The sequence below is a fragment of the Marmota marmota genome, unplaced genomic scaffold, assembly GCF_001458135.2.
Source record: "Marmota marmota marmota unplaced genomic scaffold, marMar, whole genome shotgun sequence".
NCBI classification, from domain to species: domain Eukaryota; kingdom Metazoa; phylum Chordata; class Mammalia; order Rodentia; family Sciuridae; genus Marmota; species Marmota marmota.
Genome location: NW_025999968.1, coordinates 39,305,339 through 39,329,005, shown reverse-complemented (window position 1 = coordinate 39,329,005; position 23,667 = coordinate 39,305,339). Strand labels below are relative to the sequence as shown.

The following is a 23,667-nucleotide window of genomic DNA, read 5'->3' as shown; positions in this document are numbered from 1 at the left end:
TTTTTTTTTTTTTTTTTTAGTATAAGCATATTGCATTATAGCATGAATTGGCAACTTTACTCTCAAATACACTCCCATCTGCTGACTGGGCCTCAGTTTTACATGCTCAATTGCACATTGTTTAATTGCCCATCTTTGCAAGTACATAAATATATTATACATTTATGAGTTTCTGTGTAAGTATTTGTATGCACATATAAACATGTATTGACCTCACTTTTATTGAGTTCTTCGCCTGTGAATTTTAAAAAACATGATCTTGTCTATGCATTTTAACAGAAATAGACCCCCTCGGGGTTTCTGTTTAAAACCATGCCCACAGGCATAGACTGAGGGGCATGCCTGCTATGATTTCACCTTCACATACTTCAAAAGAATGTGTGCATGCTTATGTTTGGGGAATGGATGATATAAGGAAAAAGGGGTTAGGAAGCAAATCCTTTGTGAATGTAAAATATTCCCTATGTATTCTTCAGCATCTAAATATCCAAATTCAATGCTTTTGTATGATTCTTTAATTTAAAATGCTGATTTCAACTGTATTTTATCACGGCCTATTTACTTTGAGAGTACCTAATCATCAAATACCCTAGACACACTTTCTGTTATGCATCAATCTCTAAAAACGAAAAAAAAATAAGATAACTTGTTCATAACTCTACATTAAAGTTAAACAAAGCTTTTGAAGAAATTGCAAAGTATTGAAAAATGGGATTGAGCATGAAAATTCCTTCCAAATAAACCAACAAATTGCCTTCTGTGATGATCTGTGATGAGGAAACCTGCTGGCTGTGTGGTACTCAAGAGAGATTCCAACAGCTTCTTCTGAGTTGGGGAGATACTTGTTTCAATAGAGTTCACAAGTTTACAAGCTTGTCATATAGTAAAATATCCTAAATAAGCTTCACTGGAAAGTAAAATCTTTATACTTGATGTCTGGTGCTTTATATCATGGAGAACTACTGGTCTGAAGATTGTTAGTTTTGAAATCTAAAGTAATGCATTACCCCACAGGGTCTCATCCACGCCTATTAAAAAAGATGTAGTATATTTGTTTCTGGAGTAGGCTCTGCTCTCATTTAAGGATTGAAGGTTAAGAAAAATAATACTTTTGGATTGATATTTCTGTTATATTTCAATATTAAATAAACATGCATGACTTCTAAGTGCCTGAAAATAAGAGTATTAATACAGGAACACTATTACAATCCAAAATGTGGATTAACACTTTCTTCTGTTGCAAAGTGACATTATATTTTAATAAACAGTTGTAATGGAAGCTTAACAAAATTAAGAAATTTCTGAATTAGCTATATAAGGTGAGATTCAACTTACCACAAATGTTCTAGCCAGAAAATAAATGCTACACATCAAAGTAACTATGAAGTTCACATTCGTTCATAGACCATGAAATGAATTCTATTGCTTAATGTTCCAAAGCTTTTAGAGTTTTTCTAAATACACTTAAAAATGGAATAATGGTGACATCATTTATATAAATTTGTGTTTCAAAAAGAGAAAGAAGAGATAAGTTTACACAAATTGAATAACACATAAATTAAGTCTTCAGACCAAATCAGGACTAAATTACATATATTTAGATGGAGTTTAAATTCTTTTAAAAAATCTTATGTTAATTTCATTAATAGAGCATCTGGGTCAGAAGATGACAAATTTTAAAACTAATTTCCCTTTCTTATAAGAAAAACTTTCAGTAACTAATTTTACACATAAAAGCTTCTAAAATTTGTGATCTCCTATTTCTTGCCACACTGATGGAAATAAATCAGCCCTTGGAGGGAGGCATTCTGGTGGAAATAATGCAAGAGTGTCAAAAAAATAATGTGATTTATCTCAAAGGAAATGAAAACCAGGGATATTCTATTCTAGAAACCTAAAAGGAAAATGAGTCATAGTCTCCCAGGGTTTACACTAGGCCATAGTAGTTATACAGGCAACGCTGAAAGTTAGCGTCCCAGAAACACCATGTAATCTCTTACTAGATAATGTGTTCCAGTAAAATGAATGGTAACCTTGGGAAGAGGTTTTACTTTCTTCTTCTCCTCCTCCTCCTCCTCCTCCTCCTCCTCCTTCTTCTTCTTCTCCTTCTTCTTCTTCTTCTATTTTTTTTAAAGATGAACACTTTTTTCTCTGCTGCTTTATTTTTTTAAAGAAAAACTTCAATTTGCTATATGAGTTTTACATTTTTCTCCCAAAAGATATTTTCTAGCATAATATATGCTTCTGATGAAGTTGATACTTGCTGTGGAAAAAGAAGACAATGACTTAGATTTCAAAAATAAGAATTACCAAGAAAAGAGAAACATGTCCTACAGTCATTTTATAAGGCTTTCTGTATCTTACTTTGATTTTAACGTGTGTATTTTATAATGTAAGAGTATATCTTAGGACCATCTCCGTAAATTGCCTTGGGATCCACGAGAGGAGGGGCCTTGAAACCTTCAGAAAACAGAGAAGAAAGTAAATTTTGTAAACATGAGTTAGTAAAGATCAAGACATTTTTACAAAGTTCACATCATTTGCTCAGTAAAAGATAAAGTTATAGAATTTAAGAGTTGCATCCAATGATGTCCTATGATGGTGAGATTGATTTATGGAAGGCTTTTGTATAAGTTGAAGTGCTTTAAATATGTTATATATCAAATACCATGTTCTAGAAGTTGTTGGTGACTCTTCTGGACACCTAAGAATTTCTTTGACTGCTGCTGTTTAGGGTTTGGGTAATTGGAGCCAATTTCTTTCAACCTTGGCATCCAGGAGATTGTTACAGGAATATAAAGGCGTCCTTTCTTGCCAAAAGGGTGGGATAGACCTTGTGGTGCAGTTTCTGTTCCAGATATTCCCACAGTAACACACTAGAGCTACACTTTGTCTAAGGATACCAGTGCTTAACTTCTTTCCCCTTCCCTCTCCTGTTTTCTTTACTGCCTTATATAGTTTTCCTGGGAACATGTTTATAAAAATCATTTGCGTAAGAATTCCCATTATAGTTCTTCCAGGTCATCCTCTCTAAGACACATAAGAGCAAAATTGGCAAAGTTCTCTGGGTTCCAAATAAAAGAACTTTCTAACTTTATAGTCCAAAGTAGCTCAACCATATATTACAGTTTTAAAGCTGGAAATGACAATAAAAAATTTTAATTAATAAAGAAACTAAGTCCCTGAAATGACTTATACAAGGTCACTCACCAATTTAGTGACCAAGGCAAGACTAGCACCCTGATAACTTAAATCTTAATCTAGTACTCATTTCATTTCAATGCCATAAGAACATTTTTCAAAGGCATTTCCTTTTTGTCAATCCATTGTCAACAAATTGCTTGTTTAGTCACTATTTTCTTACCTAGCTATGAAAATTCTTCTTTTTAATGAAAGACTCCAACATGTCAGCTTAATTTAAAAAAAGAGAAAATCCTGTATTTTTCTTATAATAGAGAAGTTCTAGCTTTGGTCATTTCTGCAATAAGAATACTAAAAATAATAGTTATAATTCATTAAAAGTTTAGTATAAATTGAGTCTTCTGCTAGTTTTGTTGCATGCTTTACACCAGTAATCCTTAGAATGACTTTAATGTGAAGGGAACTATTGTAATCTCCTCTTTAGACTAAGAAAATTGAGGTTCATAAATGAAAATAAACATGCAATTATACACAATAAAGCCAAGATAAAAGGCCAGATCTGGATTTATTTGGCTTTATAGCCTCCAGACTATTGCCTGTGTGCTGGCTGGGCTGTACATCCTGCAAAGTAGACTTGGTGACCTGCAAGAACACTCCCTTTAATTGTTCTCATTGATGCTAATTTACTGATGAAATTAACCAAAGAATATATGCCAACATGCAGTTTTAAAAAAGAGTGGAAACATCACATAGTGCCCCATTAATATATGCAACTTTTATGTTTTTGCATATCAGTTTTAAAAATAATTTAATTATAAATAAGTCATCATTATTTTGATAAAATGATTCAAGAGAAAAATTTCTACCCTTTTTTCAATTTTTAAATTGAACAGTGACAAATTAAATTTGCATATATTTATGGGTGAAAAGTGATGCTATGAGATGTGAATATGATGTGGAATAATTGAATCAAGCTAATTATCATATCCATGACCACAAATACTTGTCATTTATTCCTCCCATCTAACTTGAATTTGTTAAGCTATGACGGGTATCTCCCCTGTCTCAACCCTCGCTCTGGTAATAAGAATTCTACTCTCTGTTTCCATGTGCTCCATTTTTTTAAAGCTTCCACATATATAAGAAAATGTAGTATTTGTCTTTCTGAATTTGCACCTTTCTTGGGGTAAACTAGAACATACTATTTGGGCACTGATCTCAAAACTATTTGTTGTTGTCTTGCTATAAAGGAAACAATTAACCCTTGACTATTTCAGAACTGTAAGAGCTACATTACACTATGATAGGCTAAAGTCTAAAATGTCTGCCCCTGTCTTCTGATGCACCTGAATTTTCGACAATTTGGAGTTATGTATAATTTTAGATTTTTTTCCCTGACAATTGCAAATATGAAATATCTATGAGTAAATAAGGATGTGCCATATCTGTGTATTGAGTAAGAGGACTATGGGTTGCAGTTGTTCAGCTGGTACTGTCAGATTTATTTTTGTTCCATCAAGAGGGACTCTCTACTCTGACCAGTGAAATATTTTATTCATTAGATTAAATTTTCTCATAATTTGAATATTAAGTCAGGTTTTAAGACACTTTAGAATAAGGATTCATTTTATAAACAGAACAACAATATATAAGTTATTTAAATTTAATTTGAAATTAATAAACTAACAAATGACATAAATTTGTTATTTATAAATTACATGAAAATTATATCATGAATTTCTTCACTCACTCTGATGGAAAATTCAAGACTAAAGGTTGAGATCCCTATAATATGCATTCTTTTTTTTTGCCCTAGTTTTGACTCAGGAGGTTATGATTGAACTATTAATACTTCATATTTTCTTTTCCTCAAGTGATATAAACTTTTTGTATCCAATCACTTGAATGTCTCTCTCTCTCTTTTTTATTTAAATACAACCCCAAACACCTATTTTTTTTTAACTAGCAAGAGAGGCTTCCATTCCCTATGAATTTTAGCATTTGACTGACATTTGGGTCTTCTTTTATAATGCCCTGTTTCCATGTGGATGATATGCATGCCCACTTCAGCGTCCCAACACAATTACATTCACTTCCATGTGGCTGGCCTTGTACTGGGGAATGAAGAATGAAATCTAATAGAGAAAGTATCTCTAGGATGACAGTCTAGCAGAAATAAATGAATCAAATAGTATTGTTAGTCTCATGAGGATTAGGAAAACAACAAAAAATCAAAATTATGTTGTCAACTCCAAAGGCCACTAAAAATAGTTAATTTATGAAAGGTAATAGATACAGGAAAATTGTAAGAGTACAATCTGAATATATATCTTGTCCACATGACATCTGTATTGACCAGTATTTGAGAATCACTTTTCTCTAGAGAAACTGGTGTAAGATGGCTGAACTTCAATTTTACAGGAATCATATTCAGTTTAAATTCAGTCACCCAGGACAGACATTTTCTGTTAGAAGGAATAACAACATCTCATCAACCATCATACTTACTATTCAACCTTAATTCAAACAGGTCTCCAATTGATCTGCATCATTTGCTGTAAAATTGGTTTAAATTTTGCCATGTCTACTACTCTAATCTAATTCTAAACCACTTAAGAAATATCCACTCTGGAATGTTTAATTGTAGTCTGAACTCTCAACTTCGAATTATAAGAATTAGATTATATCCCCCATTTTGATACAGCCAGCCATAACTTTGTGGCAAGTCACTTAACCTCTTCAAGCTTTAACTTCTTCACTCGTAAAATATATGAACTAAAATTATTACTCTTTTAGGTTTACCATTTTGTGATGATGGGTGTCTAAGACCCTTCATTTCTGCAGCAATGAGATTATGGGATCTGTGTCCCTCTAAAACAAAGAAGAAACGAAGCGAGGCCAAGAAAAAATATTAAATTAAAATAAAATAATTTTACCCTAAAGAAAATGTTCCATGGTGTCCCTAGGCATGTTTTTATTAGTTTTCTTAGCAGTTTATGAATGTACCCCTGACTTTTAAATATTTTAACTCCTTAGTCTTCTTTAAACCTTATTTCCAGAACTTTGAAAGCTCAGATATAATGGTGGTAACAACAGTGTTTTTGAAAGAAGATCAAGAAAAGCTAATTCATGAAGTAGTATTATTTGAGGCCACTATTCCTAATTTCAAACTAAATGAATACCGAGAGAAGACTATTATTCTTGAAAAAACTATGCCTTTATTTGACTTAGTGTTTTTTTTTTTTTTTAATTCTTTATCTCTTGAAGCATATTGCTGTGTTTATGTCAGGGTTGCTTTCACTATGCCCAAGTACTTTTCAACTACATTTGGCTGAGGATTGCTATAGAATAATGCAGTTCTAAAGTTGTCTGTTTGCATATGGCTGCCTCAGGAGGGATTTGAAGGCTAAATTCATTACGTTCATACAAAGATCATCCTGTGTTCACCCAAGACAACCCTGCATCCCTCCCTCAAGTGATTTTGAGGGTGCATTTAGAAAAGTCATTTTTTTTCAGGGTCTCTTGATCTAATATTATATTGGAAGAAGAGGCGTTGTTTAGACACATAATCATGTACTACTGACTGTTGCTACAAAAATGAGTTTAATCTCCTCACAATTTTCATTGCTTTCCTTTGAAATCTGGTGTTTATTGCAACAGAACTTCAGATTTCGCAACATGATAGTCTGAAAGACAGGCCAACACAGGCGGCTCTTTGGAAACAAGAGACATGGTACTTCCAACAGCCAAAAAGCTGGCCAAACACCAGGGATGGAGGACAGATGCATCAGGTAGGTTGTGCTCATTTCCAAGACTCTTAATTCTTTAATACAGGATTTCTTTTGACAAATTATGGATGCAATTTTGTTGTGCTGATGTTGTTAATGTTGGTCTTTGTTTCTGTTAACCATAATCTCCTGGAAGAGACTTCACCATCTGGATGTGGTTTTTGTTTCTGTGAGAAAAACTTTTGTGTCCTTGACATGTTACTAGTATAAATAAATTATATGAGGAGAAAGAACATAGATCAAGATGTTATATATTTCCAGGTCAAATTAGGACAACAACAAGTTATTTGATAATTACAATCAAGCATGAAACCACACAAAAAATGTATTTATTACAAAAACATTCATGGAATATTCTGGAATAACTGACATGAGTTTGGAACAGTCATATAGCCTCCTGCACACAACATGGACATCTGTAGGTTCAAAGGCAACTAAACATGAGTTTATGCACTGCCTAAACTAGGGAGAATTTTACAGTTTTATTTCAAGATCTGGATATTATTGTTTCATTGTGTACACAACTATGATACTAGGATACAAATCTGAAATCTGCAGCAAATTGTAACTGTTATGGTTTAGATATGAGGTATCCCCCAAAAAACTCATGTGAGAGACAATGTAAGAAAGTTTAGATGTAAAAAGACTGGGTTATGAGAACCTTAACCTAATCAGTGCATTAATCCCCTGATGGGATTAACAGGGTGGTGACTATAGGTAGGTACAATGGCTAGAGAAGGTAGATTGGTGGGGGCATGCCCTTGGGGATTTAATTTTGTCTGTGCTAAGGGAATCTCTCTCTTACTCTCTATCTCTGTCTTTGTCTCTCTCTCCCTATTTCCCCCTTCATGGTGTGATGTCCTGAGCTGATTTTCTCCTCTATACACTTCTGCCATGATGTTCTACATCACCTCAAGTCCTGAGGAATGGAGTTGGTTATCTGTGGAATGTGGCTTCTGATACTGAGACTCCCAAATATACATTTCCTCTTATAACTGTTCTTGTCTCAGGTCTTTTGGGTAAAGCAATGAAAAAACTGACTAAAACAGTAACAAAAAACAAGCTAAAATACAAGTCAAAAAATAATGTCATATAAATTTTTCTATTCTTTACCCTTTATTCTGCTGGCAATATTTTTGCCATAATTTATCTCTAAATACTGCTCAGTGTCTTATATGAGCAATGGCTTTGTTTTGTTTTGTTTCTAAATTTAAAGATTAAATAGCCAGAAATAGAGATTTTTCTCAAATAAGTCAGTCAAATGATTCGTATTGTTGTTTACATAAAAGGCATAATTTTACTATGTTTTAAATGTGAAATAAAAACAAAGATATTAGATTAGTATTGGTTAATACTTTTAATTAAGCTTATTTCTGTATCTTTGTTCCAAGGAGCTAAATCCTGTTGGGATGTGATTAAGTTCTATTACTCCTTATTCGGCACCTGAAATGATTGAGATGAAGGTTTTTGAAAACTACTTGGATTTGACAATGGCTTCCAGTCTTCTCTGCCATTAGAATTTATATTTTTCTTACCTTCGGTAGTAAAAATAATATTGTAACACTTAACTCTGTATTTGGATATATTATCTTCCCTTTCTTTACTACTGGAATTTCAGAGTCATGGAGACATCACAAAAAATTAGTTGTATCTTTCTCATATTCTGTAAATTAGAGAACCTAAATGATAGTCATCTAAAGCCACAAAATTCCCTTGTAAATTCCCCTATTAAAACTAGGAAACTATTCTGTCTTGTTGATATAGAATATTATTTAAATGACTTTATTACAATGTAAAGGTAATCTAGATCAAATAATATTACACAAAACACAACATGTACATACTGAAAAGTTTCTGTAAATATTGCTATGTTTTCAGAGTTTTACTTATTTTAGAGTCTATTGACTCTATTGATAACTGCATTTCTCACTTTGAGGCCCCATAGTTTGTTCTGTCCTCGGATGTCAGGTCTTTGTAAACATACATCAGCCCTTTGAGATCACTCTAAAAACAAGTTGTTCTGAACCTGAAGGGATTCTGGTCTAGTTAAGATGTTTGATCAAGAGTCAGATAATATCGCCTACTAGAAGAAACTTTGGAAATAAGAACAGATGCTATAATTAGGTATTACTTCAGTGCCATAGACTATGCAGTCATTAAAATGATCTAGATAAAGGAGATTATATTCTTAATCGTATAGTCTAAATATCAATATCAGGTATTTACAATCAGAGTCATTAGACTCTGTAGTCTGTAGAAGACTCTGCTTTTAAAATATACATAGTGATGGATCACTTAAATCCAGACAACAGGAGCCCTTAAAAGCAAGACAAACCACAAGGAATTATTTCCTCTCAGTTGAAAAAAACTTTGACCTCTTAACACATCAGTAGATGGTATATTGTAATGATTTTTATGTTAATATAGTATCTCTACCATTGGAACTGGTTGCATTATCCATTAAGTAAACAAATAAATAGGTTTCTCTAAAGACAGATTGCTCCATAGCATCATCTTAATGGATAATGAGCCAACTCTTCAGTTATTTGGAATGTCAGCTAGGGATCAGTCAGGAGTTAGTATATTTTGATTAGCTATGTTGCACATGAACAGAATAATTCATGGTAAGACAATAAAATTTGGACCAGTCTACATTTAGACCTTTTATTATCTGTAGCTTGTGAAAATATGAAAAATTATAGTCTTCTTTAGTATGTTCTGCTATAAATTATCAGAGTGATTATTAAACAATAGATTTGTTGACTGATATTTTCAGACCCTCCTTTTCACACTAGAGGTATGAGAATATTGTATATTTTAAAAGTAGTAGGAAAAAAAACATGAAAGCAAATAAATGAAGAGGATAAATCTCTGAATATAGGGGTACTAAACTTTTAGGGACATTAAAACATAGGTTGTCATATTTCACAGGGATATATAATATGATATTCACATCAACATATCCTGCACAAAGTCATACACTTTAGTGTATAAAAGATACTCCTTTCTCCTTTATCAGGCACTTTATAACAGGCACTTTATAACAAAGAACTTCTGCGTCAAAAGAGTTCATCATTTGAACTTTGGATCGCATCAGGACAGGAGTGATGGGTGCCATGGTCAACAGTCATGCTGAGTACAGTTACATGAAACAGTCCAGAAAGGCAAAGGATCACTTCAGTCAGGTGAGCCAATTAAACAAACAATTTCCCATTTTGGAGGTCAGAACAAGCAGCAAATAAACTGTACAAACACTGAACTTTGAGCAGTAGATAATGTATATTTTTGAATTTTATAATCATATGCTATTTTTACTATATTAATTAGAAACCCAGTCTGAAGAACTTATAAACAAAAGGTATGGAATTCAAGGTAAAGTATCTCAGTATTAAAAATGAGTAAATTTGTTTAGAGACTCCAAGTAAGAGATGGATAATACCAGCTGTGAAAAAATATCCTTCAAGATAATAATTTATTTTTTAATCAATGCAGGGCTTGCTTATAAGGGATAGACCATGCATCATCTCCAGTCATTTTATTTTCTTTCTAGTTTATTACTGTCGTTACTCATTGTTAAAATTTTTCTTCCAGGCACTACCTTAGCTCTGTCCTGCAGATTTTGATACACAGTATCTTCATTACTGAAATGATAATGATGTAAGAGTGGTAATCAACAATAGTGCTGACAAGTGTTTGATAAAATCTAAATATTTATTATTGATGAAAACTCAACATAATTTGAAAAGATGAATAAAGTGGTTAAATACATTCATCTTAATCTAGAATCATTTTCACATTAGTCAATGTCAAGAAAAATCCAAAATTATGGTAATTTAACCACTCATAGTAGTATGTCAAAGTGTTTATTAGAATGTTGTCTTTGACAAACTTCTAAGAAACACGTGGCAGCTTTAGTTTGTAATTATTACCTAAAAGTAATATTGAACATTTTCCAGTTTTAAAATAATTTTCTTTTCTGTGAATATATTCTTACAACTTTTTTATATTTTCTACTCAATGATTATAATTCTGAATTTGTAATGCTTTAATAAGTTCAGTATAATTTATATCAATTTTAATTTGTTTTCTTCATTTCCTTAATGATGTATTTTGTTATGCTGAATTTTTTTTAATTGATGGAAACTTATCAATCATATTTTCATGACTTCTGGGTAATTTTTGTTTGATTTGAAGTGAAATGTTGATTTGCTTTGAAAGACAATCAATGCCTCAGGAATATTAGTCAATGAAACTAGAAAACATGACAAGATTATAAATATAATTTTTAATTATACATTTAATTGTTAATTATAAATTTAATTTAAAATTTTAGATGAGAACATAAAATTCCTTTTTTATGGTTACCTTTTTATTGATTTTATTTTTTTAAATACACAACAGTGGAATGCATTATAATTCTTATTACACATATAGAGCACAATTTTTTATATCTTTATATATAAAGTATGTTCATGCCAATTCATGTCTTTATGCATGTGAGAACATAAGGTTCTTATATTAATTACTGATATTAATAGTTATACTTGGAGAATTTTTTTTATTTTAATAATATATTTTATTTATTTATTTTTAAAAATTTTTTATTGTTGGTTGTTCAAAACATTACATAGTTCTTGATATATCATATTTCACACTTTGATTCAAGTGGGTTATGAACTCCCATTTTTACCCCATATACAGATTGCAGAATCACATCAGTTACACATCCATTGATTTACATATTGCCATACTAGTGTCTGTTGTGTTCTGCTGCCTTTCCTATCCTCTACTATCCCCCTTCCCCTCCCCTCCCCTCCCCTCTTCTCTCTCTACCCCCTCTACTGTCATTCATTTCTCCCCCTTGTATTATTTTTCCCTTTCCCCTCACTTCCTCTTGTATGTACTTTTGTATAACCCTGAGGGTCTCCTTCCATTTCCATGCAATTTCCCTTCTCTCTCCCTTTCCCTCCCACCTCTCATCCCTGTTTAATGTTAATCTTCTTCTCATGCTCTTCGTCCCTACTCTGTTCTTAGTTACTCTCCTTATATCAAAGAAGACATTTGGCATTTGTTTTTTAGGGATTGGCTAGCTTCACTTAGCATAATCTGCTCTAATGCCATCCATTTCCCTGCAAATTCTATGATTTTGTCATTTTTTAATGCAGAGAAGAAACAATGGAGAAATCAGAATGATAATATTCAGAAAGGTGCCTCACACAAAATTTGTGTATGCAAGTCAATAGCCATCATATATAACCTGTAAACTAAGTAGAAACTATAATAGAAGAAAACCCCCTATTCAAGTCACTACTAAATAAAGTAACTGAAAATAAGAAGAAATAAATACAATATATATAAAGGAAATTTTAAGATGTTACTCTGGGATATGAGTTTTGATTAAATGGAACTGTGTACCTACCATTTCCTTGTGGAGTAAGCCTCAATATCATTGAAAGAATTATACCTTTACATTAATCTACATATCTAAAACAATCCAAGTAAGTACACTAAAAATTTAAAATTTATATGACAAAACAGGATATAAAAGTTGAATTGAAAACTGAGAGAAAGATCAATGAAGTGTGAATAGTACTATCATATACTTAAATTAATATGAAGCTAAAATATAAAAATCAGAGTAATGTTGAAGTTGTTGTACACCAATGGAAAAGAATATAAATTTAAAAATAGATCTCTATACATTTTAAAATTTAGTACACGATAAGCTGTCATTTCTAATCAATAGATAAATAGGGTTATCAAAATTTGGTATAGGAATAATGACATGGCAACATTAAAAAATTAATTTGATACTAAACCTTAGATTTTTCACCAAATAAAGTCCAAAATGGTGAAATTACTAAATTTATTAAAAAGAAAAAACATGATTTAAAAAAATTTTAAAAAGTTTCTTAAAAACATTGAATTCTAATAATAAATTTCAATTATTATGAAAAGTTCTGTTTAATGGCAGCCACCCAAAAGAAAGTCAAAATGCAAATCAAAATTGAGAAAACATATTTTGAATTGAAAAATGTGTTTATACACATGAAGAAAAATTCAGAAAACCAGGTGAAAAATGGGGAAAGGATATGAGCAGAAAAGAAAATACATGATTTATAAGTATGAAAGTTTTTTCAGTAATTTGCATATTAATTACAAAGTAGACCTATCCTATTTTATCACCTGTGCCTAACAATTTGAGAAAGATTCAAAGTCCGGATTATTAACTACTTTGGAAAAGATACAGAAGAACAATCAGTTTCATATTATTTACATTGCTATATTTACATTGCTATAAGATTTACAATATTATATAATTCCTCAGAAGATTAATTTGTTGGTATTTACCAAAATTAATAACATGCATACCTTTGACCCAGCAATCCAGAACTTTATATTGTATATAAGTGTGTTAGTAGGCAAAATAACATATATACCCAGCTATATAGTGAAGACTTTTTTTTTTTTTGGTAAGGATCAAAAAAAGTTAAAACAATGTAAAGTTTCTTCACACAGAATAGAAGGAAGGTATTATACAGTCATTTGAAAGAATAAGAGAAATTCTGATATACTGATAAAGAACTCCCAAGTTTGCTATTAAGTAAGAAAACAGTTGAGTGTATATATGCACAATGGAGTCTCACTCAGCCACAAAGAAGAATGAAATTATGCCATTTTTCTGGTAAACAGATGTAACTAGAGAGCATCATGCTATGTGAAGTAACCCAAAATCAGAAAGTCAAGGGTTAAATATTTTCTCTTAAATGTGGAAACTAGAAAAAAAGAAAAAAAAAGGATAAAAAAAGGGGGAGGGTCTCATGAAATAGAAGGGAGACCAACAAAGTATAGAAAGAGAATTAAGAGGTAGGGAGGCCACTTGGAAGTACTGGAGAATGAAATCAACAAAATTATCTTATGTCCACATGCTACCATAATGAATCCTGCTTTCATATGTAATTACAATGCACTAATTTAAAACAATTATAACAGAAAGGAGAACATGCTAGAGCAGAGAGAGGTATTGGGGGATGGAAGAGGGGAAGGAAGTGTGTGGTACTGGGGAATGAGATTGATCAAATTATGTTATGTACATTATAAATACAGTATAATAAATCCCACAATTATGTATAATTATAATACACCAATTTAAAAAAGTTACTCATTCAAACATCTAAAAGGTACTCAATTCACATGTAAATTCTATTTTGCTGCAAAGATTAAAAATTTCTATATGGGATGATTGTGGGTAAATGGACATACACATTCCCCTAAACTAGTTGTATAGCTTCATATGATTACATCTATACAAGATAATGGTTGGGGCTATGATGTTCACATGGACAGGTGCTGACTATCATCTCTGTGGCTACAAAGTGCATGTCTACTTCTTTTTTTTCTTATTTAAATAATTTTTAATTTAATGTCAAAATACCTGACTATGTTTGGAATCTCAACATTTTAAAACCTACATTTGCACATATTTGACCAACAAGGAGATACTTGAAAGAATATTACTAAATAAAACAAATAAACAATGCCTGTGTGGCCAAAGAAGAAATGAAATTTCTATCCTTTCATCTTGGCATCTTTTGGTATAGGGGTTGGAGTCAATGACCTATCTCAATGTATATAGGGCTCCTTCAATCTTGCTGCAACAGTTGGTGAATAAGCTTTATCCTCCACGATTTCATCCTCTGAGTGCCTAGCATTAGCAAAGAATTCCTGAAAAACAGATCCTTCAGAAATCTCTCTTCTTTTATATATTCTAGGGATAGCCCTGATCATAATTTCTTCTTAGACTGACATATTTCTTTAAAAAAAATCCAAATTTTCTTCCATTCTTTAAACTGTCAATTTTTATGTTATATAGCAAATATGTATCCACCCCATTTAAATGAACACTCCCTGTTTCTGGGCACATATAATGAATATTTATAATGCCTGATATTATTGTTAAAAAATAAGAGATTTCTAGGTTTTAATGACATAATTTAATACATGTGCACTAGTAGTATATTTTTAAATATAAGATCTTATCACACTGCTTAAACCCATTTTCTGTTATTTAAAATATTTATGGTTTCCCAACTAGACATTATAAATTTCCTTTCATTATCGAATGGCCTGGAGAAATAGATATAAAAAGTATATATCCAAAAGTCTCTTCTAATTAGTTCTAGGCAAGAGAGCCTACTATGTGAAGGACTCATCATTCAAATTTTATTTACTTAAATCATACAAAACTCCCATGAGGTATATTACCCCTCCAAAGAAAATGGCAATCAAGGGGGCCAGGTTTGTGGCTCATTGGTAGAGTGCTTGCCTAGTATATGTGAGGCACTGGGTTCAATCCCCAGCACCACATAAAAACAAACAAATAAAGTTATTGTGTCCATCTACAACTAAAAAAAAAATTAAAACAAAAGAAAAGAAAATGGCAATCAAATAAGTTACACAGATAGTAGCAGCCACATACAAACTTGGGGTCAAGTTTTTTCTGTGTATGCATTCCAAGTGCATCATTATTTTACCTGGATTCTGGTGTAGAATTTTGAAATCCTATTGCTAGTAGCTAAATTCCTGCTCTTTATTCTCTTCTTCCCTTCCTCCCTTTCTTCCATAATTCCTTTCTTTTTTGATTCCAATGGAATAAGCTAAACATTTTTTCATTGCCCAGTAAGTATTTGTATTTCAAAATTTACATAATTTCTGCTACAAGTTTATTATTTGCCTACCTCAGATTGCCATGCTATTTGTAATAAAATTTCTATGCCTTTAGACAGGATTGACATAGACCTTTCTTAAGTGCTGGGGCTGAGATAATGATGGAATCAGGACATGGGTCCCAGCTGGAGAGAGATCTAATCCACTTCTGACTTCATGATTATGCTTAGCAATGTAACCCAAAGACACAACACAGGAATTCAGTTTGAAACAAGAGTTTGGGATGTGATGTCAGGGTCACTAGCATGTTATATAGTAACTGTTTACAAATACACACATAACCTGCAGACCAGAGGAGCAAGAGACCCGACGAGTCTTTTCATGTAATAAAATTTCAAAAGTTCTATATTTTGAACCAATGTGTAGTTAGCTATTTTACAAGGGTTAGAGGAACATGTGGCCATTTTCCACAAAGTGATTTTTGTAATTTTCAAGGTGCAATTTACCATTCCACATTTTAGAAAAGCAATTGCATTTCCCTCATATGCTACCTTGGCTTGACACTGAATCCCGGTGTAAATGAGTCCAAATCATATTTATTTCAGGAGACTTTCCTGTTGATTGTTCCAAAATAATCTGTAGAGATTTAACCAGAACACTTTCGATGGAACTGCTGGTCTCTTCAACTTATACACTGGGTCATTTCCTGGTACTGTCTTTGCAAGGATCAATGAAACCAAATCCTGGCCAGAGATTTGTGTGTTTACTAAGAATCCAGTCAAATTGAATCTAGCTCTTTTATTATTCCCACTTGATTGGAAAATGATTCCATGTTTTATTATTCATTCATGTAAGAATTATAAAGAAAATAAAAATACTAATGTAACAAATCAAGATATGAACACACACACACACACACACACACACACACTTAATTCTCCAGGTAAATCCCAATCTGAATTTGAGTGTCATTTCATATATTTAAATTATATCGAACATGTGTCTTACCTTTCTTACTTTCTGTGATTCCAGTTATTCTACACATCTCCTGATATTAAACCTTTTCTCTATAAGTGTGTCCCAGAAATACACAACGAAACTAAATTGCTCCCTCAGCTAATATACCCAGAGTATTCCATGCATTGCTTTTTGTATTTCCTTGTTGAGGCTATGGTTCTCACCTGCAATCTTTTGAAATGAGCTTCAGCTTCTCAATTTTTAAGAAATTATCCTTTGGAAAAACTATTTATCTCAATTTAGATCTGTTACTCTATAATTTTTAGCCATTTGCAGGTTGGCTGTGTCTCAGATCTTCTAAGCAAATCAACAGGCCTATGAAATGGAATCCTTCCCAAGGCAAATTCTTCAAGCTTATTCCACTCTTCCAAGCTCAGTTCATATAATTCTTTGCAATTGATCTTTTTCCAAGATCAGGCAGTGTTAGACAAAGAATAGTGCACAATGGCCTCAATTCTTCCCCCTATCCATTAATGGGGCTAGGTGAAAAGAGAGACAAAAATGAGAGGCAACACATCAGCTTGGATTCTAGTTTTGATATTGAAGTTGCTGTTCCTTAATTCTTGTAGGAGTAAGGATGCCACAATAGAAAAAATATCAACTCCAATTGTATCATGGACAAGATAGGCTCCTTTAGGGCATAAATTCTTTAAATTTATAAATATGTCATATAAAAGATGCTAAAATACAATATATTTTATAAATCTTTTAAAAACATTTATTAATGTTTATGAGAAAACATAAAATGGCCTTGACACTGGGTATAGAAAATCAGGAGAGATGCTAGGACAGTTTTCGTGACCTTGAGCTTCCCAACTTCCACTCTTCTTACTCTCTCTGACATAGAGTGGCACCATCAGCTGTGTACAGATGGAGCCAGTTTAAATTTTAGTCTTGTGTGCTTACATTTACTCAAAAGATAGAAATTGAGGGCGACACCATAAAAATTAGGGGTCACTCATAATATTAACTTTGATGTTTAAGGCCTTCTCTGTCTCCATTTATCTGTCTCTCTTTATATATATCTGCAAAGTATACTTTCTCTGCTTACTATTCTCAAACACCATGATAAATTAAATACTTAAAATAAAAAACTGTGAAAGGTGTTGTCATTATTTCCACTTTGCAGATGAAGTTAACACACAGAAAAGTTAAATTTAATTCAATAATTCATAAACCTTGTAAGTAGTAGAACCAGGTTTTAAACACAAACAGCATGATTCCAAACCTTGGGCTCTTAAATATTACATTGTAGCTCCTCTAATAATTCATATTGATGTGTTCAGTGTACAACTTTATGCCTTGGAGGGAATAATAAGTGTTATGCATATCTATGGAATGAAAGTTGTGCTACTATGTTATCAAAGTTGAAAAGTCAATAATAGTGTCAATGCTGCAAAGAAAACAAAACTGATTTTAGCTGATGATGAAGTATCAGTGGATTGGATAATATTAAAGAGAAAAGCTTGGGGGCCTCTGATACATTATACAAAGAACTAGAAAAAGATAGTGTCGCACACCAATAAGGTGGACAATGATTATATATTCTAGGAAACTGGTATTAGAGATTGACTTTTATTTTATTTTTATTTTTTGCAGTGTGTTTTTGACTGAAAAGTATCTTTACACATCAACTTACTAATGCTATTGGATCTTCATTTTGGGTCTTGCTATTGTTGCCTGTCTAGGAACTTTGAATTTAACTCTAGAGGAAGATAGTTTACAGAACTAATGGTTAGTTGGCAAGTCTACAGTGGGTAGACCATGGTAACCTTATGCCCTGTAGGCTCCCTGGACCTTATAGTGGTTAGTGAAAAAAGGAAAAGAAGACCAGAAGAATTTGTAAGACTTCATTCTTCCATTGTTCCATAATATACATTTCTACCAATAAGGATGAGGCATAACTGAGATAATGGACAAATGGCACATACTACCTAAAATATAGTGCTTATCTTACCATGCTCTAACCCTTCATATGCCAAAATATGGCTTTCATATATTTTCTAATCAAGTTTTTTTTTTCAAATGTAGACTACTTAGCTTTTTACATCTCACATATAAGCCACATGGAAATAAGGAAGGTAGTGAGAAAATAAACAGAAGGAGAATTTCCACTTGGAAATTTTGCTATGGACATCTACCTTCTAGAAGTATCAGTGCTGCCCTATTTGTTTAGGCAGCTGTTAGATATTCTACTGGCTATGTAAAAGTAATTCATTCTTCCAAATTCTTAACATTGCAGTAAATCAAGGCAATAAAAGATAGACAACCTGGTGGGCAAGTGAATAGGTGATAGTGAATGGGAAATTTAAGATCATATGAAGATACAATTTGATAAAAGAGAACCTACTTCTTGCTTCTACCTGTTGTGAAAAGTTAGGAAAGTCTGAGATTTCCCCACTCCTTCACTCAACTGAGAACTTTTACAAAAAGGTTTATTTTAGCTCACAGTTTTGAAGGTTACAGTTCATGATTTTTTGGCCCTATTGTTTGTAGGCCTGTGATAAGGTACACATCATGGTGGGAGTGTGTATTGGAGCAAAACTTCTCACTTCAGGTTTGGAGGGTGTAAGATAATGAGAAGGAGGGGCAGGGGTTCCTGTATCCTCTTTAAAGGCATGCCCTCAGTGACCTAAAGACTCCCTACTTGACTACTGCTCTTAAAATTACCACCCTCTGCCAATAGAGCTGTGGCCTTAGGATCAAACATTTAACACGTGGACCTTTGGAGAACACTTATACAAACCACAGAAACCACAATAGTTGAACACGTTAGGGAGAACTTGATCTAGGCAATGCTATTTTGAAACATACCTTCAGTCTTAGAACAACTATCACCCTACTGTCACTCTGACCCAGAACAATGAACAGCCTGACCTAAACCCCAGACAATACCCTCTAATGAGAATTGTTATCTGGAATTAAAATCTTGTGAAACACCTTGTTTAACATGGAACAGTGATGACATCAAAGAATAGTGACGACAACCACAAGAATCCTTCTCTGACAACCCCATAGCAACAGCCAAACTGAAAAAAAAATTTCCACACTCCTTCACTCACCTATAACTTCCCTGGGATATAAGTTAAGGATGGGCTCCAGTCTACTCTGGGACCCCATACACAAGTTTTCCTGAATAAACTTGTGTACTGTTGAGCTCCTCTCCCATCTTCCTCTTTGTGTTCTTTTTTAGCAGAACACACAGCATATTTCCACCTTTATCTTAAGAAAGCTCTTAGGGAGGAGAAACATACTAAGTCCATTATAGCATCCTATGACTAATGGCTAGGGACTATGAATATATTGGTACCTGGAAGAAGTAAGAATGAGCCATCAATAAGAGGACACATCTATAAGCACCTTGAATTGAAATGTAAAAAATGCAGACCATTTACAGAGCAGGGTGAAGAAACCCAGTGATGTTGAAAGTGCCCAGAAAGCATCAAAAGTAGGAGATCATCAAGTCAAAGAAACTCGATATTAGTAAGTACTGTAGGAGATAAAGACATGGAAAAATGCTGCCCAGAAAGATTAGAGTTCCAGAGAACCACACAGATACTCAAAAACATGGAACCAAAGCACAAAGGGAGTGGGGGACAGATATACTCTAAACATTCTCTATGGGCTTGTTTTCTCCTTGATTTTGTTGCCTATCAACAAAGCAAACAGCAGTGATGCCTAAGTTTTGCAATTGATGGTATTAGCCTTTGGGACAAAGCATAGGGCAGAGAAGGAGAGACAAAGACTGTGGAGGGGACAAATGGAGAAAACCAGTACAGGGGAGAGAAGGAAGATAGGAGAGGTCGTATGTCAAGGATCATTTATTACATTGAAATGCTATAGTGGGCAGAAGTCCAAACCTCATACGGAGCTTAGGCCTAAGACAGAATTTCTTTTATTTTCCTTTCCTATTTTTTGTTTGTCTCTGTGCAGAAACTCCTTTTAAGTTCAAGTGACTACAGATATTTTAAAGAGGACCACATAGTCATGAAGCATTTTCAAGGTTCTCCATTATTCTTGGATGAAAAGAAAAAATGTAGAGGAATCCTTGAAGAACATTTAATGGGTGGCCCCATCAGGATTAAGTCCCTGAAAATTTGCAAGAGCTGAAAAGTATTTGAAAGTACTTTTAAAAAGGCAAGTATTCAACAAAATAAATATGCAGGGTATTTAATTACAAGAATTTTACCTGTTTTACAACTGAAGCAAGCAGAGATTTATTTAGAATCTTGACCCCCTTTATACATTGTCCCTTTAATGTATAAGGGACAATTGTATAAGACCAATTGTAAAGTAATTAATATGATATTAATGATGAAAGAAGTGACTTACTCATCTCTCTTGAAGTGGGATATTTGTTTGAGTCTTCCCAACAATAGATGGGAATATATATGAGATATTTTTGAGAAAGTTAAATTTTAGATATCAACTGAAATGCTACTGTTCATCCGAAAGTCACTAATTTAAGAATTGCTTCAGTGACTTTATAGCAGTTATGAAATGTCATTTTGTTTCACATACCTTTAGCTATATATGGGGGTGCATTCTTATTATGGAAAAAGGTATAACACTTGACTACTTAGATAAATATAAACATATAGTTATCAAAATTTTAGCTTACATTTTTAGGCATTAATAACTATGTTTACTTTTAAAAAAATCAAGTAAGACCAATTATATTAGGCTAATTACATTTGTAGCAAAACCTGGAAACATTCCTAGTACAATCTCAAGAAGAAGAAGTGAGTAGGGGTGGGGGGCGGAGTGAGTTCTTGTGACTTAAGCTGGGTGATACTCCATATGTAATTATGTTTACTACTTTTTAAATTTTTAAATTATGTTCACTGGTTAGCTCTGTAAATGATCAATACTGAGTTGGTTCTGTGAGCTGGAAAATAGAGAATGGTAAGCAAAGAGAGAGACAGCACACTCAAATGGGGAAACAGAAATGAGTTTAGTGAAGAGACGATTTTACAAACATATGGAGAGCACTGTGTGTAAGTAATGACTTACCATAAAGAAACTAATGACTAGTAATATCGGGAGGACTTTGTCACTCCTGAGGCCAAAAGAAGGAAGAGTGGGAGCAGTTATTGAAAACTATGAGTGCTGTAACTGTAAGAGAGGTACATCTGCCAAGAGATGCCTTTTGGGTTGTGCAACACAGCTTTTGCTAACCCTCTGTAAAGTAAGAAGAGAGCCCAGAGAACAAATACTTCTCTCTCTCTCTCTCTCCTTTCACCTTCCTTGCTTCCCACAGAGATGAACCAACTAGAAGTGAAGAAGAAGGCAGCCAGCATGCTGAGATCTAAATAGCTCAGTCCCCTAGATAGAGAATCGGGTCGAAAAGACTGGAAAATTGTACAGAATGATTGGGGGTGGGGGGAGAAATCTAAAATATACAGCACAAAATGGAAGCTTGGAAGCAAGGAGACTCAGTACTATTTTCTGAAAACATCTTCTTGACATAAAGTTTCTGTATGAGGTTATATCTCAGAGTAGAGATCACTATCTATATTTGTGATAAGTCGAGTAAGTGAGGGCTAAATCAATTTTTAAATTCAATTTAGCGTGAGTTGCAAGAGTTTGGTCTTTGGCTCTACAATGAAGATTGCTACATCATTCTATAATTAATTGTTATTTTATTCAAATCAACAACAACAAAACAAAAACCAACCAACCAACCAAACAAAAAACAAAGGGCAATGATCACCAAAGCGTGATGTTATATTAAGCAATAACTGGGTTGTGGAGCCACATACCAATTTCCCAAATTACTTATTTAATGTGATTGCCAGTGGACAACAGAAATTTAGACCAAATGGTGCAAGGAGTAGGCTTCGCCGAGGTAAATGATGGAAAAAAAAATGTTGGCAAAGAAGTCAAGAAAATAAATTGGGAAAATATTTTAAGAATAAGTAAGGAGACTGAAAACATAGAAAGAACATCCTTGATTTAATTCAAGTACAATTAACTGTCAATATAAAGAACCCACCTATTTCTACTGATTTTCATTATTTCTATTCCTGTTTAATAAATCCTGGATGTTTTGGATTATATGTTTGGTGTTCATGTGTGTGTTTGCACATATTTAGGTATGCAACTGTAATTTAAAATACAGGATAGTACCTAATACCTGGAAATAAATTACCCTTAGTTTGTTTCAGTTTTTCAGTCCAAAGTTCTTCTTCACACAGAACAATACAATGTGAAGACACAGAGTATAACTCAAGTCCCTAGGAAAATTCCACATCCTCCCCCTTGTAATTCAAACACTCTAAGAAATAAGAAAAATCAAATATGATCAACTGATTTTTTTTTTCAGGTTTAGATGCTGAGAAAGTTGAAAAAAAAAGGGGGGAGGCTCCATCTCTATCATGAGATGTGGAGGCACTTATGAAACCAAATGGAAAAAAAAAACAAAATATAATAAATGCTTTTAGAATTCAGAAGAAGAAGGGAAGATGGTGTGTGTGGGGGGAGGGGAGGGGTGCACAAGAGCCTGTGAAAAGGAGCTTGCAAGGCAGTAGATCATGACCTAAATGTTACTTTGTGTGAAGGTCTGGAGTGCTTTGGGAGTGGGTGTCTAGAGGAGTTCAAGGCTTTTCAGAGTAGTGCTCTAAATATAGCAATTCCACAGAAACTGAAGAGTTAACTGAAGATTTACAAACAAGGGGAGATGATTAGCACCTGGAAGGTAAGTAAGGTTCAGCAGGAAGAGGGAAGGTTATGTTTGTTTCTAGGCCCTTCCTTGAGCCTAAGCTTTCATAGATCATTGCATTTCCCTTCTATTATAGTTTAGTTTTGAGGTGTCCTCCAAAAGTTCATGTGTTAGACAATGCAAAATATTTAGAAGTGAAGCAATTGGGTTATAAGAGCATTAACCTAATCAGCGGATCATCCCCTGATAGGAGAACTGGGTGGTAACTGAAGGCTGGTAGGGTGTGGCTGGAGGAGGTGGGTCATTGGGGGCATGCCTTTGAGGTACGTATTTTGCATCTGATGAGGATCTCTCCTAATTCTCTCTCTCTCTCTCTCTCTCTCTCTCTCTCTC

The 23,667-nt window shown here is 33.3% G+C and overlaps 1 long non-coding RNA gene across 1 annotated transcript in view; it reads left to right on the top strand.

Annotated features, from left to right (window-relative positions):
- Window positions 1-23,667, top strand: part of LOC107136403 — a 135,274-nt gene that overhangs the window by 91,713 nt on the left and 19,894 nt on the right. Inside the window, exons 2-3 of the long non-coding RNA XR_001502689.2 lie at window positions 6,802-6,932; window positions 9,949-10,114. This is a non-coding gene — a long non-coding RNA (uncharacterized LOC107136403). The remainder of the gene's footprint in view (window positions 1-6,801; window positions 6,933-9,948; window positions 10,115-23,667) is intronic.